Here is a 27,751-nt window from a genome sequence, read left to right as displayed (position 1 = left end):
GGCAGAGATCAGGTTTATACTGAAAGGCAAATTCCAGAAAAATAGGTTGAAACATTAATTCATGTCCTATAGCTTGTTATCGTCTGTTGACTGCTACAGCTGTACACACATAATCTGCTTCCAGCCCATCAATGGCAATGTAGACACAAGATAACTAGCTAGATTTAGCAAACATTTAGATTCATGATTACTAGCTAGATAGATGTATCTGGTATTCATCAAGCTAGCCAGCTTGTTCAACTTGCAAAACAATGACCTCGGAATCAATAATCTAATAGCTAGTTACCTATCATGCCATCAACTTAGCATGTGTCCTTATAACGTAACATGGGGTTTGATTAGCCTGCAAACCGATTAGCATTTGCACCACAGTGGCTATTTTAGGTAGTTAGCTAGTTAAATAGGATGTCGTGGAAATTACCACTAAGGACTCCAAGTCAAAGTTATATTAACAAATCTTTATTATCACGACCGAAGAGGTTACAACAAACGTAACACTCAAAGCCCAAGTCCTGCAGGGGTGCTCTCCCTTCAGCACTCTTTATACTCATGCACAAACTAGAGATCTCTGCTCTCAAGATGCAATACGCTGATCATGACCTTGCACACATAGTTTCTAGGCATTGGGCCAAAGTATCAATGTGCTCCCTTCTTTCTGTTTTTCTATCAATCCCATCCCCGAGAGCAGACACAGAACATCCGAACAAGAAAGGGTAGAATACAGTATATACATATGACATGAGTAATGCAAAATATGTCAACATTATTAAAGTGACTAGTGTGGCCAGTGATTTCAAATCTATGTATAATAGGGCAGCAGCCTCTAATGTGCTAGTGATGGCTGTTTAACAGTCTGATGGCCTTGGGATAGAAGTTGTTTTTCAGTCTCTTGGTCCCAGCTTAGATGCACGTGTACTGACCTCACCTTCTGGACAGTGGTGGGCCGTCAGGGCCAGTAAGGCCTTCTCTGCTGGCCAAAACAACATCAGAATAGAATTTTTTTTAAATGTATTTTCCCACAAATATGTATTAAATTATTCCCCAGAGAAAGAGTTATACTCTTCATTTCATAGCTTTCCTCTTGGTTGCACTGCTTCCAGCCCCAGGTTGAGATTTGGAGGGATGGTCTTTATGTTAGATCTTTTATCCAATCATATTCAGCCATCATGTGTTGCCAGGGGTCTAAAATCTGCCCTCAGGCCTTCAGAATCAACAGTGCGGGTGCTTGTAGCTTAAAGAGAATGGAAATGAAAATTTAGTGTCAACCAATAAGCTTTAGAGTTGGCTATTGTACGCCTGGTGGCTGGCTCCAGTGTTACACAGGAGCCAGCTAGCAGGCATAGTGCGTGCACGTCTTTTGATTGGATTAACGATATCGAGAGGCAGGTCCTACAGTGCCTTGCGAAAGTATTCGGCCCCCTTGAACTTTGCGACCTTTTGCCACATTTCAGGCTTCAAACATACAGATATAAAACTGTATTTTTTTGTGAATACTTTCGCAAGGCACTGTATGACACTGTTATAGATCCGTCTCCCCTTACAGCCCTTTTTGGAGTACTGCCCGTGGACCGTCTCAGGAGGTTCCGGACTGTGGAACGTTGTTGGAGGTTCCGGACTGTGAACCATCGCCGGAAGCTCTGGACTGGAAATCATCGCCAGAAGCTCTGGACTGGGGACCGTCGCCAGAGCTCTGGACTGAGGACCGTCGCCTGAAGCTCTGGACTGGGGACCGTCGACTGAAGCTCTGGACTGGGGACCTTCGCCTGAAGCTCTGGCCTGGGGACCATCGCCTGAAGCTCTGGACTGGTAAGACGCACTGGAGTCCTGATGCGTGGAGCAGGCAAAGGTGGCACCGGAATGGTGACACGCACCTCAGGGCGAGTGTGAGGAGCAGGCACAGGACGCACCGGACTGGGAGGGCGCACTGGAGGCCTCTGCGCTTTTAACGGACCTCTGAGCCTGGCAAAAGGTCGCAAAGTTCAAGGGGGCCGAATACTTTCGCAAGGCACTGTATATGGGCAGGTCTATGCAAACCTCAGAACTAGGTAACTGAATTTGATAAACTAATTAATTTGCATACTACTAAGCTGGTTTTTTTAACCCACAATAGCGGAAGGAGGAGAAGATATCGATTTGGTCGAGGATATAATTATAACGCCATTCTCAAGACAAACTTTTCAAGAAAAGTTAGACATTGTCAGGAGAGGTCGCCCGACGCCGACGCTACAAAGCCTGTCACAGGCGGGAAAGGGGTTCGTTCGCCTCTTTCAAAGTTCCAACTAAGAGCGCTATCAATGGCTCACAGGCTCCGAGAAGCACAGCAAACTGCACTGCTGGGAATGCCTATTATTACAATTGAGCGAGAGAGGCGCAGGTTCAGTCAAATCTACGATGACACAGCGCACATCTCAAGTTCACCCAGCGCACGCAGAGGCCCATCACAAGGAGACCCTCACACATACTACCAACAACTCCACAGCAATATTCTGGACAACATTCTTTGCCAGATACGACACAGGTTTCAAGACCACGAAAAATGTATGTTTCTCTCCCTCCTGGACCCCCAGCACTTTCAGACCTACCGGAAAAATTCCCGCAAACAGCTTTCTCCAGCTTAACAGAGAGTCACGGAACACTGTTCGACCTATCCAAGCTAAAAACAAAACAAAACAGAACTGACTGTAATGTATCCTATGACTGATTTTGAAGGGAAAAGTCCCCCTGATCTCCTTGATTTCCTTAAGCAGAAAAATCTGAATGAGGACATGGGGCAACTTTACACATTGGCATGTGTGACAGTGACTTATCCCTGTGTCCACGGCTTCTGTCGAGCGGTCATTCTCGGCCTTAAAGCGAATCAAAACGTATTCCAGAAATGCTACTGGACAGACTCGGCTTTCAGCATTAGCCTCCATGTCGATAGAAAATTACTTATCGGTGGAATTAAAACGCACAGATAGACTGTACAACAATGGCTCATGGGCTCCGAGAAGCACTGCAAACACTGATAGATTTGGTGTTTGGAGCCACACTGGCTTTGCAAGCTTGAGTTGTCTAACCAAGGCAGCAATGAGTCACGGCTGGGCACTTACAAGCAATGGTGCTTTTGAAAACTTTTGGGGACACCCGAGTGGATCTACAGCTCAACGAACAAGCGCGCAGGGCAACGGGAGCTGCACAATGAAAAGGTATTGTACTCTTCCCCTGCAATTCTATGAATAAAAATGTCAATTTCAAGGGGACGCAACGTCTGGTTTTATACTGCGTTTCTGTCTAAATGTATAGTGTCTAGAGCCATGGCATCATAATGTTGGTAATAAGAGGTGGATTAATTCGGGTGGGACTGTGTAGGACCTCACTGAAGGCCCAGCCCCCAGGCCCACGGCACGCCACTGCTTCTGGATGATAGCTGGGTCATGACCCAAATATTTAACAGAACTTCTACACAACTGCATCTTAGAGGGGGACACTTGGTGACCATTCTCAGCTCAGAAAATCAACAGTGCCTTAGTATCTTCGTGACAAATCTCCTCAGATGAGGAACAGACCAACAGGTCATCAACGTATTGAACCGCATAACTACCTCTGGGGCGAATAAAACCTTCCAGGTTCCTCACCATTTCCTGGGCAAAAATGGCAGGTGATTCAACTCAGCCTTGTGGCATCACAAGTCCATTTTTTCCCAAGAAATGTAAAAGGGAACCAATCCTGTGATCCAGGGTCAACAGGGATGCTGAAAAAAGCATTCGCCGAAAAACAACAGCTCCCTGCGGGAACATGGGGAAGAATAGTAACTGTGTTCAGGACCAGGGGTGCTCTTGCGTAAAAAGCATCATTAACTATTCTAAGATCTTGCACGAAACAATATTCACCAGATTGCATCCTAACAGATAAAATAGGGGTGTTTCGGCGAGGATTTGGGCATGGGATCAAAGTCCCATTTTCAACCAGGGCCTGATGGATGGGAATAATACCCTTTTCTGCTTCATTTCAGGCTTCAAACATAAAGATATAAAACTGTTTTTGTGAAGAATCAACAACAAGTGGGACACAATCATGAAGTGGAACGACATTTATTGGATATTTCAAACTTTTTTAACAAATCAAAAACTGAAAAATTGGGCGTGCAAAATTATTCAGCCCCTTTACTTTCAGTGCTGCAAACTCTCTCCAGAAGTTCAGTGAGGATCTCTGAATGATCCAATGTTGACCTAAATGACTAATGATGATAAATACAATCCACCTGTGTGTAATCAAGTTTCTGTATAAATGCACCTGCACTGTGATAGTCTCAGAGGTCCGTTAAAAGCGCAGATATTGATTTGGTCGAGGATATAATTATAACGCCATTCTCAAGACAAACTTTTCAAGAAAAGTTAGACATTGTCAGGAGAGGTCGCCCGACGCCGACGCTACAAAGCCTCTAACAGGTGGGTAAGGGGTTCGTTCACCTCTTTCAAAGTTCCAACTACGAGCGCTATCAATGGCTCACAGGCTCCGAGAAGCACAGCAAACTGCACTGCTGGGAATGCCTATTATTACAATTGAGCGAGAGAGGCGCAGGTTCAGTCAAATCTACGATGACACAGCGCGCATCTCAAGTTCACCCAGCACACGCAGAGGCCCATCACAAGGAGACCCTCACACATACTACCAACAACTCCACAGCAATATTCTGGACAACATTCTTTGCCAGATACGACACAGGTTTCAAAACCACGAAAAATGAATGTTTCTCACCCTCCTGGACCCCCAGCACTTTCAGACCTACCGGTAAAAATTTCCGCAAACAGCCTTCTCCAGCTTAACAGAGAGTCACGGAACACTGTTCGACCTATCCAAGCTAGACACAAAACAAAACAGAACTGACTGTAATGTATCCTATGACTGATTTTGAAGGAAAAAGTCCCCCTGATCTCCTTGATTTCCTTAAGCAGAAAAATCTGAATGAGGACATGGGGCAACTTTACACATTGGCATGTGTGACAGTGACTTATCCCTGTGTCCACGGCTTCTGTCGAGCGGTCATTCTCGGCCTTAAAGCGAATCAAAACGTATTCCAGAAATGCTACTGGACAGACTCGGCTTTCAGCATTAGCCTCCATGTCGATAGAAAATTACTTATCGGTGGAATTAAAACGCACAGATAGACTGTACAACAATGGCTCATGGGCTCCGAGAAGCACTGCAAACTGCACTGCTGGGAATGCCTATTATTTGCAAGTGATAGATTTGGTGTTTGGAGCCACACTGGCTTTGCAAGCTTGAGTTGTCTAACCAAGGCAGCAATGAGACACGGCTGGGCACTTACAAGCAATGGTGCTTTTGAAAACTTTTGGGGACACCCGAGTGGATCTACAGCTCAACGAACAAGCGCGCAGGGCAACGGGAGCTGCACAATGAAAAGGTATTGTACTCTTCCCCTGCAATTCTATGAATAAAAATGTCAATTTCAACTTTCACCGGGTTGGCACTTCTCATCTTCCCAATATCGGTCTTGGAGACAGCCCAGAGCTGTTCTGCCACTTCATCCAGCCATGGTATGTGGGAGTTATCTTGGGACACGACCATCATACTCTCGGCAGGAATAGGTTATTTCTTTGGTATCGCTCAAGTGGTAGCCCAGAAAATGGGAGGAAAAGGTTTCTGTTGATGGTGACCACTTCCCATCACCTTCCCAGACTATCCAATCAGTGGCTGTCATCACAGTCTTCATCCAAGGGCCAACATCTCTTCATTCTCGATTGTTTTATTTGTTTGTTTTTACATACTACAGTGTGAGACATTACCTGTCACTTCATACAGTGTAATCCGTGCATCAGACAGCAGACCTCCGGGCTGCTGTAAATTCCTCACCGTAGTATATTCCATCAATTGTCACTTCCACTCTGCATTTCTGCTTTGTCCATCTTTGTTGATATTCAGGGTCTTCTTCACACGAGGGGAGAACTGCTGTGCAGTGAAGATGTTCCTGGACCTCCCATGCACAGTGGTGTGGGGAGGTAAGTGATCTCTCTCGTAGTTCACCTTCCACCTCAGGAATGTTCAAATGCCAGGCATAATAACCCTGGGACACGTATGTGTGTATCTTTCTATTTAACATGTAGGGGGTAAGTGAGGCATTCTTCAGAGGGAATTCCTGATGCTCCAACAGTGTGGAGTAGTTTTTATTGTTGAGGGGATTACTTTCAGGCCAGATTGTTTCAACACCAAGATTGCAGCCCCGGTGTCTACTAGGAATCAAATCTTCAGGCTGAGTATTTCAATATTTATTCTGGCCGAGTATTTCTATCAGAGGAGTTTCAATCAAAAAGGTGGTAAGTTTCAGCATCTGGCATGCTCCTTGTGGTTCTTCATCATCTGAGTCTTCTTCTATTTTACACCTCATCCTATGTTCTTTGCCCACCAAAGGGCTTTCCAACCCTTACATCTTCAGGTGGGCCTGGCCATTCCCCCTGGTCATGTCCGTCACCTGCACAGTCCCTTACGAAATGTTCCGGCTTGCTACAGTTGTAGCAGTTTCAGTCTCTCCCTCCAGAGATGCCTTGAGCTCCTCGCCCTCTGCCTCGTCCCCTTTCTCCTCTAAGGCCGTGACCTCCATGGTATCCTCTTCTTCCTCCTCTATCGAAAAGCATCAACTATGCAGCTTTAGCACCAGCCTTGGAGTTCTTCTACCTAATCTGTTTTTCTGCATGGGTGATGCGAGATTTGACAATCAGCAAGGGTATTTTTCTCCTACCCAACACCCAATGCATGTATTTGTCACAGCTGTCTTCAGGTCTTGTCGCAGGCCAGAAACCACAGAATGCCACAGCAGGCTGCCATACAGTGGCTTGCGAAAGTATTCACACACTTAGCATTTTCCCTATTTTGTTGCCTTACAACCTGGAATTAAAATGGAGTTTTAGGGGGTTTGTATCATTTAATTGACACAACATGTCTACCACCTTGAAGATGCAAAATAAAATACAAATTGTGAAACAAACAAGAAATAAACTGAAAACTTGAGCGTGCATAACTATTCACCCACATCAAAAGTCAATACTTTAAGAGCCACCTTTTGCAGCAATTACAGCTGCAAGTCTCTTGGGGCATGTCGCTATAAGCTTGGTACATCTAGCAATTTTTGCCCATTCTTCAAGGCAAAACTGCTCCAGCTCCTTCAAGTTAGATGGGTTCCGCTGGTGTACAACAATCTTTAAGTCATCAATTGGATTGAAGTCTGGGCTTTGACTAGGCCATTCTAAGACATTTAAATGTTTCCCATTAAACCACTCATGTTTCTTTAGCAGTATGCTTAGGGTCAATGTCCTGCAGGAAGGTGAACTTCTGTCCCAGTCTCAAATCTCTGGAAGACTGAAAAGGGTTTCCCTCAAGAATTTCCCTGTATTTAGCGACATCCATCATTCCTTCAATTCTTAATAGTTTCCCTGTCCCTGCCGATGAAAAACATAGCCAGACATAGCGTTTTCCTTAATGGCCAAAAAGCAACATTTTAGTCTCATCTGACCAGAGTACCTTCTTCCATATGTTTGGGGAGTCTCCCACATGCCTTTTGGCGAACACCCAACGTGTTTGCTTATTTTTAATTTTTTTTAATGAAATAGCTTTTTTTCTGGCCGCTCTTCCGTAAAGCCCAGCTCTGTGGAGTGTGCGACTTAAAATAGTCCTATGGACAGATACTCCAATCTCACCTGTGGAACTTTGCAGCTCCTTCAGGGTTATGTTTGGTCTGTTTGTTGCCTCTCTGATTAATGACCTCGTTGCCTGGTCTGTGAGTTTTGGTGGGCGGCCCTCTCTTGGCAGGTTTGTAACCCAACCCTGATCTGTACTTCTCCACAACTTTGTCTCTGACCTGTTTGGAGAGCTCCTTGGTCTTCACGGTGCCGCTTGCTTGGTGGTGCCCTTTGCTTAGTGGTATTGCAGACTCTGGGGCCTTTCAGAACTGGTGTAAATATACTGAGATTATGTGACAGATTATATGACACTTAGATTGCACACAGGTGGACTTTATTTAACTATGTGACGTTTGAAGGTAATTGGTTGCACCAGATCTTATTTAGGGGCTTCATAGCGAAGGGAGTGAATAGGTATGCATGCACCACTTTTCCGTTTTTTTTTTAAATACTTATTTTTAAACAAGTCATTTAAAAAAATTCACTTCACCAATTTGGATTAATTTTTGTATTTCCATTACATGAAATCCAAATAAAAATATTACAGGTTGTAAAACAACAAACTAGGAAAAAAGCCAAGGGGATGAATACAAGGCACTGTATGATTCTTGGTCAGGGGTCAGACCAGAGTGCTGGAGGAAGATTTTCTCCATTCGTTCCTGATAGTCCTCAAAACTCTCATTGTCCTTCGTCATGGTGGAATGTATTTTCTTCCAGTCTGTGTGATTTGAGTATGTTGTCATTACATTATCAAACACAGCAGTGAGTTGGTCAGCACGGTTGGCATCACCTCCCTTACACTGATTCCACTTGAACTTCAAATCAAATTGATTTATAAAGCCCTTTTACATCAGCTGATATCTCAAAGTGCTGTACAGAAACCCAGCCTAAAATCCCAAACAGCAAGCAACGCAGGTGCAGAAGCACGGTGGCTAGGAAAAACTCCCTAGAAAATCCAGAACCTAGGAAGGAACCAGGCTATGAGGGGTGGCCAGTCCTCTTCTGGCTGTGCCGGGTGGAGATTATAACAGAACATGGCCAAGATGTTCAAATGTTCATAGATGACCAGCAGGGTCAAATAATAATAATCAAAGTGGTTGTCGAGGGTGCAACAGGTCAGCACCTCAGGAGTAAATGTCAGTTGGCATTTTATAGCCGATCATTGAGAGTATCTCTACCGCTCCTGCTGTCTCTAGAGAGTTGAAAACAGCAGGTCTGGGACAGGTAGCTCGTCCGGTGAACAGGTCAGTGTTCCATAGCCGTAGGCAGAACAGTTGAAACTGGAGCAGCAGCACGGCCAGGTGGACTGGGGACAGCAAGGAGTCATCAGGCTAGGTAGTCCTGAGGCATGGTCCCAGGGCTCAGGTCCTCAGAGAGAGAGAAATAAAGAAAGAATTAGAGAGAGCATACTTAAATTCACACAGGACACCAGATAAGACAGGAGAAATACTCCAGATATAACAAACTGAACCTAGCCCCCCAACACATCAACTACTTCAGCATAGATACTGGAGGCTGAGACAGGAGGGGTCGGGAGACACTGTGGCCCCGTCCGACAATACCCCCGGACAGGGCCAAACAGGCAGGATATAACCCCACCCACTTTGCCAAAGCACAGCCCCCACACGACTAGAGGGATATCGTCAACAATCAACTTACCATCCTGAGACAAGGCCAAGTATAGCCCACAAAGATCTCCGCCACGGCACAACCCAAGGGTCCAAACAGGAAGATCACGTCAGTGACTCAACCCACTCAAGTGACGCACCCCTCCTAGGGACGGCATGGAAGAGTGCAAGTAAGCCAGTGACTCAGCCCCTGTAATAGGGTTAGAGGCAGAGAATCCCAGTGAAGAGAGGGGAACCGGCCAGGCAGAGACAGCAAGGGCGGTTCGTTGCTCCAGTGCCTTTCCGTTCACCTTCACACTCCTGGGCCAGACTACACTCAATCATAGGACCTACTGAAGAGATGAGTCTTCAATAAAGACTTAAAAGTGCAAACTCCAACAGAGTATTTCCTCAATTTCACGGGTGGTGTGGTCATACATGGCAATGATTGCTCTCACCTCTTCTTCAAACTTCACAGCATATTTTGCAGGGTTAGTCCATGCTGTCCAAACTTTTGTCTGGCACAGTACCTCCTTACCAAATTTCTTTGCCATCAATTTACTGGGTCGTTTTGGTGCCAAATCTGGGTCTTCATATCTCTTTTTACTGTTCCCTTTCCCCATTATTACTTTTAATTATACCTTATTAATTTATCTAACAACTTATCCCACTCATACCTTAATCATTCTGGGAACTAATTTCCCCTTTTCAGTAAATTAGTCAATCATACAAAAATCATTCCACTCAATCACTTACTATTCTCTAAATCCTAAATGGAGTTCACAGAACTTCCATATAGTTCCCAGAACTACATTAGTATTCCCTGAATATCTACAGACAACGTTACCGACGGGTTCTCTCTATCCCCGCCTCGTCCCCTCTTGGGACACTGGATCCTTTTCTGAGCTTTTCAAACAGTTCTTATTGTTCAAAATTCATTTAACTTGACTTACTGAAATTCAGTTGTCACTCCTTCCAGGTTTTGTAGATGATGTTTTTCCTCCCGTGCAGCCCACAGTGGAGGTCTGGTATGAGGTCTGGTTATTTCACTTGCACGCCTTCACATGGAATGCGCCACCGGTGTTACCTAACAGACCATCACTGCCAAGCTCCACATGTCGAATCAATCATTCTGTTTCGTGAAGCCAAATTGTCACGGAAATTACCACTAAGGACTCCAAGTCAAAGTTAAATGAACAGATCTGTATTGTCACAGCTGGAGAGGTTGCAACAAACGTAATACTCAAGTCTTAAGTCTGTCAGAAGCTCTGAAGGTTTGCTCTCCCCTCAGTACTCTTTATACTCATACACAAATGAGGTGTCTCTGCTCTCAGGGTGCAATTGGCTCATCATGACCCTGCACACAAAGTTTCTAGGCAATGAGCCAAAGTAACAAAATGTTCCCTTCTTTCTGTTCTTCTATCAGTCTGCTTCCTGAGAGCCGTCACAGAACAGCCTAAGGCAATAACAAGAAACAATACGTAGTCACGCTTTTGCAGAGACAGAGAGGACACTAAAAGTTCCACTACAATGACCAACTGGCACACATAAGAGAGTTATCATCATGCCATGCATGTCTTAGCACATCCAGAATCAACAGTAACAGCAGAATGCAACTGGCCAGCTCAACTATCTGGCTTAACATTGCTTTGTACCCCTAATGAGCCGTCTGTAAACAATGGCTTGTTGCGGGACGAAGCAAGCTACAGTGGTTCCTCCTTTAAAAGTTGCATCATGCTGCAGCACACCTTGTGGGCTGCTGCAGAATTCTATGGCACGTTATTTAAAAGTCAGCCATTTTTACCATTAATACTAGTTAGTGCTAGTTTGACCACCAGAGGGCATCTTTGAGAAGCATTTTATAGTCTTCAATATTGGCATTACTAGAGAATTTAACCTTTTCATGCGTGAGTTCCAAATATCTCTAACGGTCGCCCCAGCGTGAGTTTTTTTATGCACGTGATGTTAGAACGTTCTTCATTCCAGAATGTGATTGATACCTAACAGTACATTTAATCCAAGGCTGCCCTCAAACCAAGGCACTTAGCCTGTTTTTATTTATAGGCTGTTTTCAACTTTTCAATTTCAAATGATTTTGTTTCAAATGATGAGTTTTTATTTTCTAAGAACAGTTTGAATTGAGGTGTGTTCCGCCTCCTCGTTCATTCACATAAAAGTTGTCATTTTTACTTTTGCGGACAATACATTTTTTTTAAACATTTCTGACCCAGACAAAATTCCCCAAGCACTTCGCAAACTGCGTTTGCTCAGTTCAAGCCTGCAGACATTTGCGCATGTCCCGTCAGAACAGGAGGAAAAAATAAATGGGAGATTAGTCCAAAATGACAGTGAAGGGTTAAATCAGCGTCTTCCAACTTTGAGGATTCTGCACACACGTCTTTACATTTTCCGTCTGTTGCCCGCATTGTTGTCTGTCATTGTTGTCTTCGTTACCAATAATAACTTTGGAAATGTGTGTGTTTCTATCAAAGTAAGTGCTCTATTATGTTATAATAGTTTCTGTATGTCGTGTTATGTTGTTTTTACTCTAGCTTACTATGTATGGAGCATAGTATATTTGTGGATATTCCTTATAACCGAGGACACGCGAGGTAATGTTACTCAATTCATAAGCTTTATGGTGTTATATTCAATCGTGTTTATGTAGCTAGCTACATTTTTCTATTAGCACTGTGCCTTAGACCGCGCAGCGGTCTAAGGCACAGACTCTCAGTGCCAGAGGTGTCACTACAGACACCCTGGTTCAAATCCTGGCTGCGTTTCTATGAAAGTAAGTGCCTTAATACGTTAAATGTTTCTATTTTTGTATGAACTGTTCAATTACAAAAAATACCTTGTTCAGTAATCATCTCACCTGTTGGTTGGCGGTGAACAATGTGGCCATTAAGGGTAGCAGTGTTGATCAGATGGAAAATATCTTCTTATACCATTTGGTTGTTTTCTGAGTGCATTCCACAATGCTGTTTATCTTGTCCGCCTTATCCACGGCCCCCATTTTGAGGTTATAGTCAAGCACACAGTCTGGCTTGATTTTTCTCTCTCCCCTCAGGTGGTCCACCTTCCCTGTGGCCAACATGGTTGCTGTCTGGACAGTGGAGAGGACATGGACGTATTGTTTGTCATGCCACTTTACTGCCAGCTGTTGACCGTTCTCCTGGAACTCCACCTCCCCTCTCTGCATCTTCCTGCATCCGAATGCCGGCATCCCCTTCCTGTTCGACCTGACTGTGCCACAGACCCCTGTGCTGTTGGAGAGCAGATGCTGGAAGAGTGTGGGACTGCTGTAACAATTTTCCACATACAGTGTGTCTCTTGCTGAGATGAGGAGCCAGCATGGTCATCACCACGGACCCAGACAGCCCAAGCCCCTCATAATGTCGGATGTCAGTGGAGGACCCCGTGTAAACTATAATGTCCTGGACAAATCGTTTCTTCATGTCGCACATGACAAAGAACTTGACCCCAAACCTGTGCCTTTTGGAGGGAATATATTGACAGAACACCAGCCTACCTTTCCCTAACATCAGGTACTCAATAAAAGGCATTGATCTTGTATGGCACAAAGACCTGACCAAATGCTGATGTCAGGCTGGTAAGAACATTTCTTATTTTGCATAATGGGTCATTTAGGATGGCAGTAGCATTGTTGACGAAATCAAATCAAATCGAATTTATTTATATATCCCTTCGTACATCAGCTGATATCTCAAAGTGCTGTACAGAAACCCAGCCTAAAACCCCAAACAGCAAGCAATGCAGGTGTAGAAGCACGGTGGCTAGGAAAAACTCCCTAGAAAGGCCAAAACCTAGGAAAAAACCTAGAGAGGAACCTGGCTATGTGGGGTGGACAGTCCTCTTCTGGCTGTGCCGAGTGGAGATTATAACAGAACATGGCCAAGATGTTCAAATGTTCATAAATGACCAGCATGGTCAAATAATAATAATCACAGGCAGAACAGTTGAAACTGGAGGTGGAGCTGAGACAGGAGGGGTCAGGAGACACTGTGGCCCCATCCGATGACACCCCCGGACAGGGCCAAACGGGAAGGATATAATAACCCCACCCACTTTGCCAAAGCACAGCCCCCACACCATTAGAGGGATATCTTCAACCACCAACTTACCATCCTGAGACAAGGCCGAGTATAGCCCTCAAAGATCTCCGCCACGGCACAACCCAAGGAGGGGCGCCAACCCAGACAGGAAGTTTAGTGACTCAACCCACTCAAGTGACGCACCCCTCCTAGGGTGACGCACCCCTTCCGCTAGATGTCAACCGTCTTTAGAAATTTTAATGAGGATTCTACTATAAAGGAGGGGTTCATGAGACATGTTTGAGTCAGTGGTCTGGCAGAGTGTCTCAGGCTCGTGAAAGGGCGCCCCCGACAGAGGTAGCTCTCGTTCCATTGCTTTTCTTCAGACATAGGAATTCTCCGGTTGGAACATTATTGATGTTTTATGTAAAAACATCCTAAAGATTGATTGCATACATCGTTTGACTTGTTTCTACGACCTGTGCCTGCGCCTCATGAAGATGGATTACTGGGCTGAACATGCTAACAACAAGTGGCTATTTGGACATAAATGATGGACTTTATTGAACTTTATGGACCAAATCAGTCATTTATTGTCAAACTGGGATTCCTGGGAGCTCCTTCTGATGAAGATCATCAAAGGTAAGTGAATATTTATGGTGTTATTTCTAACTTCTGTTGTCTCCAGAATGGCAGATATTTCGCTGGCTGGATTGGGCTCAGAGCGCAGTTCTCAGATTATGCTTTTTCCTTAAAAAGAAATTGAGATCTGACACAGCGGTTGCATTAAAACCTTTTGTGGATGTTGATCCCCACTTGGGAACGTTCCCTAACCCCCTCAGCTGGAATGTGGCGCATGGAACGCAAAAAATATTCTTAAAAATATTTAACCTCCACACATTAACAAGTCCAATAGCTTAAATGAAAGATAAACACCTTGTTTATCTACCCAGCAAGTCAGATTTCTAAAATGTTTTACGGCGAAAACATAGCACATATTTATGTCAAACCACCACCAAAGACACAGCTAATTTGCATAGCCAAGTTGAACAAAATATGCAATCAACAAACGCAGGATTAAAAGAAAAATAAATCACTAACCTTTTGAAATCTTCATCAGATGACAGTAATATAACATGTTACACAGTACATTTATGTTTTTTTCAATAATATGCTATATATATCCATAAATCTCTGTTTACAATTACGCATTGTTCAAAAAATGCTACTCAAATGTCCAGAGAAATGACAATAGCTCCGGCAGATAACGTCAGATAACAAGCAATACACATCATAAACTTTAACTAAATATGCATGTTCTACATATATATAGAAAGATACACTTCTTCTAAATGCAATCGCTGTGTTACATTTATATTTAACGTTACAGAATTCGTTCACTAGGCTATAATATGAGTCGCCGCTCAGAAATTAGCATGATGGCTCCTCTATCTTGGAGTCCACAGAAACCCAAATTTAACACATAAATATTCCCTTACCTTTGCTGTTCTTCCATCAGAAGACCTGGAAGGAATTATACTCACCAAAAACATTGTTTAGTTGTGAAGTCTGTGTCTGTTATCAAGCACGGCATATTTCGGTTGAAATGCAGCCAAAAGTCAAGTGGATGCGCACCAAAACGTCGAATTTACATATTATATGTCGACTAAACTTGTCAAACTATGTTCATAACCAAGCTTTAGCATGTTATAAAGGTGCACAACAATTCTCAGGATGAACAGAAACACACGTGTCGTTCAATCATACTTGGAAAAGAGAGAACACCGAAGAAGAGCGCGCATGAATGTGACCTTTTTTTTCGCGTGACCGAAAGGTTTCGGGCCGCCATTGAAAGCAGACATTGCGCTGAAGACATAGACACTGTTCCCAGGTCTGTAGGCGCTTGGGAAGGGTGGGGGCGATGACGTCAAAGTTGGGCCAACTTTTATGATGACAAGAGAGAGTTTGGGAGAATGACTGCCCTGAGAGTTCTGCTTTACATACAGACATAATTTCAACGGTTTTAGAAACTTTAGAGTATTTTCTATTCAACAATATTTTTTATATGCATATATTAGCAATTTTTGAAAGATTTGTTTTCTGTTTAATATGGGCACGCAATTACTCCAAAGGGGGCAGCAGACAGCCCTATCTTTAACAGGTTTTAAGGAGTCTATGTTTAATTCTGTGAATAACAGTTGTATATTTTATCAATGCTTATTATGAGTATTTCTGCAAAATCACCAGATGTTTTGGAATCGAAACATTACTGCACATAATGCGCCAATGTAAACTGAGATTTGTGGATATAAATATGCACATTGTTGTCACGATCGTCATATTGAGGAGACCAAAGCGCAGCGTGGTGTGAATGCATGATTTAATGAAAAGATGGAAAAACATGAAGTACACAAAACAAAACTAACGTGACCGCTATAGAAAATGAGTGCTAACATGCTACATCACATGGACAATAACCCACGAACCACAATACAAAACAGGCTACCTAAATATGGTTCCCAATCAGAGACAACGACAAACACCTGCCACTGATTGAGAACAATATCATGCCAAATCACATAGAAACAGACAAACAAGACATGCAACATAGAATGCCCACACATATCACACCCTGACCAAACAAAGCATAGAAACAAACAATGCAAATCATGGTCAGAGTGTGACAATTGTCGAACAAAACATACATGTATTGTGTAACATGATGTCATATCAGTGTCATCTGATGAAGATCATCAAAGGTTAGTGATTAATTTTATCTATATTTCTGCTTTTTGTGACTCCTGTCTTTGGCTGGAAAATGGCTGTGTGTTTTTTTACTTGGCTATGACCTAACATAATCATATGTTGTGCTTTCGCTGTATCGGACATGATGGGTAGATTAACAATATGTTTATCTTTCATTTGCTGTATTGGACTTGTTAATGTGTGAAAGTTACATATAAAAAATGAATTTCGCTCGCTGCCTTTTCAGCAGAATGTTGTCGAGGGGTGCCGCTAGTGGAACGCCTGCCCGAGAAAGGTTAATGTTATGGTGTTTCTATTCCAATAAAAATGAAAAACGTAACCCTCAGAGTTTCCATGAGGATGGAACGGAAAATATGGCGCTGTACAATGTGATGGTCGGGAGTAGGCTACAGTACTAAGAGCATAAGAGGAGGAGGATTCTAAATTAATATCTAAGGGGCATTTTCAAAGTGCAAATCTGATCTGTGAGAATATCTAAGGTGCTTTATATATATAATTCTAATTGAATTAATAATAATAATAATAATTATCACTTTGATTGAAAAAATTATATTTTGGAGATTATTTTGTTTTCAGGCCATTCTTGAACATAGGGTGAGACATTTTCACTAATTTGAAAATAAAGCCAGTTTGTTATTTAGAATTATTTTTTTCTGTTTTTGAGGGAGAGAAACCACGAGTCGCTTCTGGTGGCAGCCGGCACGGGTATCGATCCAGCATCTGTAGCAATGCAGCTTGCACAGCAATGCAGTGTCTTCGACCGCTGTGGCACTCAGGAGGACCTGTCCACACAGTTTTTAATGCTGATCAATTGCCATGCACAAAGTATCAAAATACAGAGAGATGTTACAATGGCAAGAAAATGTACAGTGGCAAGAAAAAGTATGTGAACCCTTCGGAATTATCTGAATTTCTGCATAAATTTGTCCTAAAATTTGATCTGATCTTCATCTTAGCCACAACAATAGACATACACAATGTGCTTAAACTAATAACACACAAATTATTGTATTTTTCTTGTCTTTATTGAATACATCATTTAAACATTCACAGTGTAGGTTTGGTAAAAGTATGTGAAGTGGTTTCCGGTTTCCATGGTGAATTATTAGTTTCACATTTATTCTTGAGCTAGCTAGCCTACTGGCACATTTGTAATGATACATTGTTGCACAGGTTGTAGAGGGAGAAAGGTAGGTTTACACAAACCCCAACTGCAGCGAACAAAATAATGGCATGGAAAAATGTGTAGACGCTTTTTCCCAGAGGGAGATAAAGTTTATGATTTTCCTTCCTGGGCTGCAGGACAGTGGAATTAGCACATTAACATGTCATGGTATTTTGCGGGAGTTGTTGTCCCACAACTCCTGCATATCAACCAATCAGCATCCAGGATGCAAACAATATATTTTGTCACAAAAAGATGCTCGACTATGCATATAATTGATAGCTTTGGAAAGAAAACACTCTGAATTTTCCAGAACTGCAAAGATATTGTCTGTGGGTGCCCTAGAACGGGAGCTACAGACAAAACCAAGATGAAACGGCAACCAGAAACCAGCAGGATTTTTGAGGCTCCGTTTTCCATTGTCTCCTTATATGGCTGTGAATGCGAGAGGAATGAGCCTGCCCTTTCTGTCGTTTCCCCAAGGTGTCTGCAGCATTGTGACGTATTTGTAGGCATATCATTGGAAGATTGACCATAAGAGACTACATTTTCCAGGTGTCCGCCCGGTGTCCTCCGTCAAAATTGGTGCGTCTTTTTCAGCTGCTGGTATTTTTCCATGCGATTCTGAGGGGAAAGCAGGCTTCCACGAACTGCATATCAATGAAGAGATATGTGAAAAAACACCTTGAGGATTGATTCTAAACAACGTTTGCCATGTTTCGGTCGATATTATGGAGTTAATTCGGAAAAAGTTTGACGTTTTGGTGACTGAATTTTTGGTTCGTTTCGGTAGCCAAATGTGATGTACAAAACGGAGCGATTTCTCCTACACAAAGATTCTTTCAGGAAAAACTGAACATTTGCTATGCAACTGATAGTCTCCTCATTGAAAACATCCGAAGCTCTTCAAAGGTAAATGATTTTATTTATTTGGTTATCTGGTTTTTGTGAAAATGTTGCGTGCTACATGCTACTCAAAATGCTAAGCTAGCTTAGCATACTCTTACACAAATTAGTGATTTGCTATGGTTCAAAAGCATATTTTGAAAATCTGAGATGACAGTGTTGTTAAGAAAAGGCTAAGCTTGAGAGCAGGTGCATTAATTTCATTTTATTTGCGATTTTCAGAAATCGTTAACGTTGCGTTATGCTAATTAGCCTGAGGCTTTATTCACGATCCCGGATCCGGGGTGGGGAGTATCAAGAGGTTAAAGTAACTGCCCAGATGTATATGAAATATGACCGATAAATACTTCCAATATAAGTTAAATAGTTTTCCTTCCAAAAAATGGTAATAAAGTATGTTCAAAAAGCAGTTTATCTGTGTTGGAATCGTATACCGGTCTTATAAAAATGAATGCAAGTAGACCGCTGATTGGCCAACTCATCCTTCTCTTGACCACTGATTGGCCAGCTCATCCTCCTCTAGACCGCTGATTGGCCAGCACATCCTCCTCAGGAAGGTGACATGTTCTATGCGGAAATGGTCTGTTTGAGATACAAGTTTGAGCAACAAATATGAGTAGGAAGAGTCAACAACATTATTTGGATATGAGTTAACAGAATATAAACTTTTAAATATGAGATTTTCAATCATATCCACCCACCCTTTTAAACAGAATATAAACTTTTAAATATGAGATTTACAATCATATCCACCCATCCTTTTAAACACAAGCCCAAATCTACGCTGGAGTTGCGTACCAAGAAAACAGTGAATGTTCCTGATTGGCCGAGTTACAGTTTTGATTTAAATATACTTGAAAATCTATGGCAAGACCTGAAATTGGTACTCTAAAAATGATCACAAACCCATTTGCTTGAAGAATTTTGAAAAGAATAATGGGCAAATGTTGCACAATGCAGGTATGGATTTCTCTTAGAGACTTACCCAGAAATACTCACAGCTGTAATCGCTGCCAAAGGTGTTTCTATAAAGTATTGACAGGGGTGTGAATACTTGTGTGAATGAGATATTCATGTATTTCATTTTCAATAAATGTGCATATATTTCCAAAAACATGTTTTTACTTTGTCATAATGGGGTATTGTGTTTAAGTGGATGACAAATAAAATCCCTTCCATACATTTGATCAATGACAGAAAAATACTATTAAATCTTCTTCAATCACACTTTGTAACGAAACAAAAGGTGTTAAAAAAAGGACAGGGAAGAGTAGGTATGCTTCTGGGATGGGAATCTCCAAATTGAATTTTCTCCTTGGCGGTCTCTCAGCTGGGTGGAGTTTCAGGACCTCTGCCAAGGGTGAGCAGTGTGTCTGATAGACAGAGAAGAGAGAGAGAGAAATAAATACAGAGAGAGCAGAGAGAGAACAAGCTCAACATGTATATGAGGAGAGATGTAGCATCATTTGATCCCCGCTCCATGTCTATTTTATCAATACAGTGGCTCTGTGGCTCAATGGCCCCTCAATTTAGTATTGAGGGTGACAAAGACCAAGCTAATATGACATTCAGATGTACACAAGTGAAGCTGTGGGCTCTTAAACCTGATGACATTCACAGAGACACACTTGACATTTCCCCTACCGAGGTGACAAACCGTATTTTGTTCAATGATGGTATGGAGAAAGAGAGGTTCTACAACAAGATAGATTTAAAAAAATGCTTTTTATTTATTTAACTAGGCAAGTCAGTTAAGAACAAATTATTTTGTACAATGACGGCTTACACCTGCCAAACCCGGAGGACGCTGGGCCAATTGTGCACTGCTCTATGGGATTCCCAATCACGGCCAGTTGTGATACAGCCTGGATTCACAACTAGCACTGAGATGCAGTGCCTTAGGCTGCTGAGAGCCAATCGGGAGCCCAAAATTGACTGACTACATGACATAGTAGAGGGTGGGATTGGGAGATGCTTTAAAAACGACACAGCCACTCATTACAAAAATACAGATTGTCATAACAAAGATACAGCCAGTCGTAACCAAAATACCTATAGTCATAACAAAACTACAGATAGTCATAACAAAGCGACAGTCAGTCATAACAAAACTACAGATAGTCATAACAAAACTACAGTCAGTCATAACAAAAATACAGCCAGTCATAACCAAACTACTTCTAGTCATAACAAAACTACAAATAGTTATAACAAAACTACAGTCAGTCATAACAAAAATACAATCAGTCAAAACAAAAATACAATCAGTCATAACCAAACTACAGATAGTCATAACCAAACTACAGATAGTCATAACAAAACTGCCAGCCATAACCAAATTACACCCAGCCATAACTAAAATCTCTCTCTGGTAGTCCGTCGGTTTCGACAATGATGACTTGTGCAGTCACTTCGGTTTATTGTGAGTTCTTGAATGTCTCAAGATTCAGATGTTTGAAGTTCAGACTTTGTGCTTCCGTTGGTGTTTGGTGGTCCTGTGAATGACTTTTTGCTCTGCCTGCAGTGAATCGGTTGTTCTCTCCTGCCTACTGGGTTTTTGAGTGGCAGGAGGATCAGGAGGAGGAGATGTCTGTGAGTTGGCTGGGTTGGATATTGCTTGAGGTTGTGTTTAAGGTCGTTTTTCTAGCGCCTGTCTTCCGGTGCTCCTGCTGAAGCTCACCAAAAAATATCCTTGGCCTATGTTGGCCAGTCCATCAGAGCTGTGACTAAGTCTCAATGCTAGTGCTGGTACCTTCTCTGCAGCAACCAGTTTGGAGACCATGTCTTGCCACCAGATACACATGATAGATTGATTGTGTATGGAATGTCTCCATCTGTTTCGACATACAGGGTCCAAGTTTCCCAGCAGGGTTATACTGTAACCAAACCACTTCCAGTCATAACAACACACTTGTTATGACTGGCGTGGACAACTAAACAACGCACCTGTAACCAGCAGCACTTGTGTAGCAAACTTGGGGTAGCTGTCCCTCGCTGATATCAAACTTTCAACTCATAGCTCTCTAGCACAATGTTATAGTGAGCCATGAATTCATCAAATTCACGGTGGTGTGATATAAGCGAGTACATAAAGCATCCAAAATGCGTCATGCACCGATGGTTCACAGAAACGCTTGGCAATATGTTTAAGGTATATATACAGTACCAGTCAAAAGTTTGGACAGACCTACTCTTTCAAGGGTTTTTCTTTATTTGTAGAATTGTAGAATAATATTGAAGACATCAAAACCACGAAATAGCACATTTGGAATCATGTAGTAACCAAAAAAAGTGTTAAAACAAATCAAAATATATTTTATATTTGAGATTCTTCAAAGTAGCCACCCTTTGCCTTGATGACAGCTTTGCACACTCTTGCCATTCTCTCAACCATCTTCATGAGGTAGTCATGAAGTCCCCACATACATAAATTAATGAACAGGTATGCCTTGTTAAAAGTTAATTTGGGGAATTTATTTTCTTCTTAATGCATTTGACTGGTACTATATACATAAAAAAATGCATCCCAAAATATTTGTATTACACAAACACCACGTTACTAATCTCAGATCTGCTCTGTTAGAATTGCTTTTGGTCTATATTATAATGTTACTCTAACCAGTATATTATATACACAGTTGTTCTGTCAGTAATGATCAAAATGAACAGAAGGACAACACAGGACAGCTGGTGTTTCTTGTGATTCATTGTTCTTGTAAAAGCAAGCTCCTGTCGTTAATACTTCCTCTCCTCTTTCTCATCCTCCTTTCCCTCCCTCACTTTTTCTCAATTTAGGTGTGAAGAATAATTAGCGGGTGCTGAGGAGCCGTGGTGTGCACCATACACTCATGGGGATGCAGTCGGCCACTTTCTCTACACCAAATGTCCTTGGCAAGATGGCCGCCAGTCGCACACCCGCAAGTAGGCCACGCTGCATTAATGAGAGTGGAATGTGCGTCTGTTTACCAGAGGAAAACTGGGTTTTTTGGCCTCCACTTCGAAGCGTCATTCTCCACAAACCACAGGAGGAAAGCAAGACGTAATTGGAAAGCGTCAGCATTGTGTTCAATGGAAAAAAAAACGTGGTTCTAACTAAATATCACTTGTGCCCTCCAGAGGAACGTGTTAGAGAAGTGCAATCAGTAATCACTATGATGAGAGAAAACAGAGACTTAATGATACTGGCAATTACTGGATGTCTTTCTAATTCAGACATTTGATATGTTTGATTTAAATTGCCTCTGACGCAGGAGTCAAAATAGAGTGGTGAGTAACGCATCATCAGAAAGCAGGATGAAGATAACTGGCAGTGTCTTGTTCTCTATGGATCTGAAGTTGGATTAGATCATTTAAAGCCGATGCCATAGTACCGTGATGAGTCACCCATCAACTAGAGGGCGCTTCAAAGAGTTGCAAATGGAATGTCATGCACTAAGCAACAAGAAAGTGAAGTTTTTTGAAGTATGGAGCTGTGGGTTCAGACCCCACTTTTGAAACCATGTCTTGATGAGGAAAGGGTTTAACATAAGGTAATTGAAGTAAACTAAGGACACAGAACCCCATTATGTTCTGGTCTCTGAATGGAGCTGTTGGTTCAGATCCCACTTCTGAAACCATGTCTTGATGAGGAAAGGGTTTAACTTAAATTAATTGAAGTATAATAAAACAGGGAAGTCCAACTTGCCACGAGTCCCCACAGACATATATTAACTTTGAATAATGATAAAGCACATATACAATATGTATGATATACTAAATGTGCCATTTATAAACCAGCATAATAGTTCTAACAGTTATTTACTCTTAGTTATCAAAACTGCATAGTTTTAACAGTTATTTACTGTTAGTTCCGGCACAGCCAGAAGAAGACTGGCCACCCCTCATAGCCTGGTTCCTCTCTAGGTTTCTTCCTAAGTTCTGGCCTTTCTAGGGAGTTTTTCCTAGTCAACGTGCATCTACACCTGCGATGCTTGCTGTTTGGGGTTTTAGGCCGGGTTTCTGAACAGCACTTTGAGACATCAGCTGATGGAAGAAAGGCTTCATAAATACATTGGATTTGAGTTAACTTAAATGGGACAGAATGGGGTTACTGTACTATCAACAGTCATAGATCGATGGAAGCTTTGAAAGTATCTGGAATGTTATAGCAGGGCTGTTCCTGTTCTCCTGCATGTACCACAATCCTCTTTCCCTCGTGTCAGCATGGAGCCCAGTGGAGAGAACACTCACACCTGGCTGAGAGCACAGGGAAGCCAACACTGCCAGCTGTGGAGTGGGAGACACAGTGAGACAAACACGCCAGCATGTACACACACACACCTGCACGAACGAACGAACGCACACACACACACACACACACACACAGACACAGACACAGACACACACACACACACACACACACACACACACACACACACACACACACACACACACACACACACAAACAGACACACACACACACACAAACACACACACACACACACACACACACAGAGAATGGTACTTGGGAATGAATTCATACTCAACAAATCCGGGCCTCACACAAAGAGATTTCATCACTGCGACACATAATACAAAAAAAGTATATCCAGGAACTACATTGAGGAGACACAAACACAAACACAAGACACAAGGTTTACTCACAGGCATCTCGCTGAGTGCTCCACACACTCTTCCAACTGAGGGGACTGCCAATCAGAGGGGACTGCAGAGGGGACTGCCATTCAGAGGGGACTGCAGAGGGGACTGCCATTCAGAGGGGACTGCCATTCAGAGGGGACTGCCATTCAGAGGGGACTGCAGAGGGGACTGCCATTCATACCTTTGGCTGTAGGAAGGAGAGTGGGGTGGGAGCCAGGTGCCATGCAGAGAGCACACAAAGCCCATTGAAGAGAGCACAAATACTACTGCAAAACTCAACCTTTCTCTTCCACTACAGAAAGAATGTCTGCCTGTCCCATCTGGATGCAGAGCCTCAAATCCAGGATAAATGGAGTTGTGAAGTAACTTATGCCAGATGTGATCACTCTTCAGGAATGGGCGATGCTGATAGGGGTGGGGGCCAGAAATCCTTTTAGCGGCATCCCTCTTGACAGTGGATATTTCTATTTTTTTTTATTTTAATTTTGCCGTTTTAGAGCAACTTTTCTTCAATTCTACTAATTTTGCCAGAGGGTCAAGAGAAGTGATTGCATTTATGAATTTGATATCTAAGTGAGAGTGACTAACAAAATCATTGGGGGCCCCCGGTCGGTGTTTCGACCACGTTCAGATAGCTGGCTCGACTAATTTATCAATCTAAAAAAATGTTAGCCGACATGGCTAATTGAGTAACTGTCAGTGATTGACATAACACAGAAAAACTGCTGATGCACAACCAAATTTTGAAATTGCACCTTGTGTATTCTACTATTCAAACTCTCAACAAGAAATCGAGACCCCGGCTGACTTCCCCAACAATCTATACAGTCTATACACTGAGTGTACAAAACATTAGGAACGTCTGCTCTTTCCATGACATAGACCAGGGGTACTCAACTACTATTTGAGAAGGTCACACATTTCCTAGGTGGCAACGGTTCAGATGGATAGTGTCCTTTATCGGCGCTGTGGTACAGCGTAGTAACAAACACAGTCGTCTATGACTTAGGAAACACGTTATTATATAAAATGTACATTAAATACATTAAATTAGACCAAGAATTTGAATTAAGGACAACTTCTTTCAAATGTTAATGTGCAACATTGCATCAACATTGCTGAAGAACAAAAGTGGTTGCATAATTGTCTATGCTAAAAGTGCACTGTGCACCATTGTACAGTACACGGGCCATGAAATAAAATATATATTTTTTTAAATAAAATAAAATGCATGTTTTCTTGGGACCAAAGAATAATAATAATGTGAATGCACAGAACGTCACTGTGGGCAATGCAATATTCATGTATAAGTCACACTGGGCCCTGTCCTGCATTAATGAGAGAAATTACTGTCTCCTACCAATGCCTTGAAATTTGGCCCTGAGACACTGGTGCAGGTGTTCATTGGTGAACCTGGTGCGGTATTTGTTTTTAGTAAAGTTCATTATGTAGAAGGCGGATGTGGAGACAAACATGGTCAGCATGTACAGTATAGTGCCAGTTTCTTGAGAACAGGGACATCATCTGCAGGCACCACCTTTCCCCAGAAAGTGCCAGGGTCACAGTCACCAGCCTGCTCCTTCAAAGACACATTTTCTTGAAGCTCAATCAACTCCATTTGCAGTGATGCAACATCTACCCATCTGAAGATCTGTTTTGCTTCTTCTGACAACTTTGTCACATTTGTGACCAAGAAGGTGTTCTGGATGAGCAGCAGCAGTTCTCTTCCAGCAGTGAAGTCATCAAAGCCTTGAAGTTATCCATCAGCTTCTGGATGGAAACAAAATGGCTGGGAACACCTTTGTCTCCCTGCGTTTGCACCAGAAGATTGGGGAAGTGGACAAGTCCTCCATGAAAATCATTCTTTAAAAGCTCAATTTTCCTCGGGAAAGCCCGGACTGCTGTTTTCATATCACACACCATGTTGTCCCTTCACCTGCAGCTTAACATTCAGTAGATGAAGGTGTGATTTAATGTCTGTCAAAAATGCTACTGTTTCCATCTCCTCCTCATCTTCCAAAAACTCAGAAAACTGAATTGCTCGTCACTCTTTTGCTCTGATAAGAAAGCTTTGCTTTCCTCCTGAATGGCCCAAAAGTGTTACAAAAAAATGGCCTTTGCTGAGCCATCTGTCATTGTGTGCAGTAGTAAGTCATCACAACTGGCATTGTCCTCTGTCAGGATGCCTATGTTGTAGGGATGATGTTGCTCTTACAAAGTTGATCAGTTTCATCCTCGTTGTCAGAATACTCTTTTCCCCAGACTGGTACACAGGACAGATTGATGGATGATGCCGTGATATGATGTCAGGTTAGCTTGGTTCTCTTTCAAACGTTCAACCAGTCCCTTCCCTCTTCCTATCATTGCTGGAGCTCCATCTGTGGTGATGGAGACCAGATCTTCTAGATTTGTTAAGCACAACATTTCCTCACAGAATTCCTTCTTTGTTTTGTTCGAAAAATCTATCAACAGCAGAAGTTGTGTGTTATCTGTTGATTTTCATCCACAGATAATGAAATGCCTGGTGCATTCTGAATGACCTCATCAAGTCGTGAAGGTAAATCTTCACGTAATATTTCAGTTCTCCTCATTGCGGTGGAATCTGGCAGTGGGATCTATTTGATCTTTTTCATCTTTTGATCTTTTTGTTTACCTTCAAACAAGGTGTCAGCAACTGCACACATACAGTTGAAGTCGGAAGTTTACATATACTTAGGTTGGAATCATGAAAGCTCATTTTTCAACCACTCCACACATTTCTTGTTAACAAACTATAGTTTTAGTCGGTTAGGACATCTACTTTGTGCATCTACTTTGTGCAATTGTTTACAAACAGATAATTTCACTTATAATTCACTGGATCACAATTCCAGTGGGTCAGAAGTTTACATACACGAAGTTGATTGTGCCTTTAAACAGCTTGTAAAATTCCAGAAAATTATGTCATGACTTTAGAAGCTTCTGACTGACTCAAATTATGTCAATTAGCCTATTGGAGATGTACCTGTGGATGTATTTCAAGGCCTACCTTCAAACTCAGTGCCTCTTTGCTTGACATCATGGGAAAATCAAATGAAATCAGCCAAGACCTCAGAAGAAAGAAAATTGTAGGCCTCCACAAGTCTGGTTCATCCTTGGGGTCAATTTCCAAACGCCTGAAGGTTCCACGCTCATCTGTACAAACAATAGTACACAAGTATAACCACCATGGGACCATGCAGCCGTCATACCACTCAGGAAGGAGACACGTTCTGTCTCCTAGAGATGAACGTGCTTTGGTGCAAAAAGTGCAATTCAATCCCAGAACAACAGCAAAAGACTTTGTGAAGATGCGCGAGGAAACAGGTACAAAAATATCTATATCCACAGTAAAACGAGTCCTATATCGACATAAACTGAAAGGCCGCACAGCAAGGAAGAAGCCACTGATCCAAAACCGCCATAAGAAAGCTAGACTACGGTTTGCAACTGCACATGGGGACAAAGATCGTACCTTTTGGAGAAATGTCCTCTGGTCTGATGAAACAAAAATATAACTGTTTGGCCAAAATGACCATCGTAAAAATGGGAGGCTTGCAAATCCGAAGAACACCATCCCAACCGTGAAGCACAGGGGTGACAGCATCATGTTGTGGGGGTGCTTTGCTGCAGGAGGGACTGGTGCACTTCACAAAATAGATGGCATCATGAGGTAGGGCAATTATGTGGATATATTGAAGCAACATCTCAAGACATCAGTCAGGAAGTTAATGTTTGGTCACAAATGGGTCTTCCAAATGGACAATGACCCCAAGCATACTTCCAAAGTTGTGGCAAAATTGCTTAATTAAGGACGACAAAGTGAAGGTATTGGAGTGGCCATCACAAAGCCTCAAATCCTATAGAAAATTTGTGGGCAGAACTGAAAAGGCATGGGCGAGCAAGAAGGCCCATAAA

General features: G+C 42.4%; 1 long non-coding RNA gene and 1 pseudogene across 2 annotated transcripts; both read right to left on the bottom strand.

The window, feature by feature from the left end:
* Nucleotides 1-437: 437 nt before the first annotated feature.
* On the bottom strand, nucleotides 438-10,532 carry LOC135539625 (uncharacterized). 2 transcript variants are annotated; one of them, XR_010455650.1, is made up of 3 exons: nucleotides 10,237-10,532; nucleotides 9,336-9,494; nucleotides 438-9,044 (listed from the first exon to the last, which is right to left on the bottom strand). It is a non-coding gene; the product is annotated as an uncharacterized LOC135539625 (long non-coding RNA). The 2 variants fall into 2 exon arrangements; XR_010455649.1 differs by having other exon boundaries at nucleotides 9,336-9,449.
* A 1,674-nt stretch (nucleotides 10,533-12,206) lies between these two features.
* LOC135529091 (zinc finger CCCH domain-containing protein 11A-like) overlaps nucleotides 12,207-27,751 on the bottom strand; it is a 34,424-nt pseudogene continuing 18,879 nt past the window's right edge.

Source organism: Oncorhynchus masou, chromosome 5, assembly GCF_036934945.1.
Source record: "Oncorhynchus masou masou isolate Uvic2021 chromosome 5, UVic_Omas_1.1, whole genome shotgun sequence".
In the NCBI taxonomy this organism is placed as follows: Eukaryota; Metazoa; Chordata; class Actinopteri; order Salmoniformes; family Salmonidae; genus Oncorhynchus; species Oncorhynchus masou.
The sequence above is the reverse complement of the archived record's forward strand: the minus strand, read 5'-3'. Positions and strand labels throughout refer to the sequence as shown.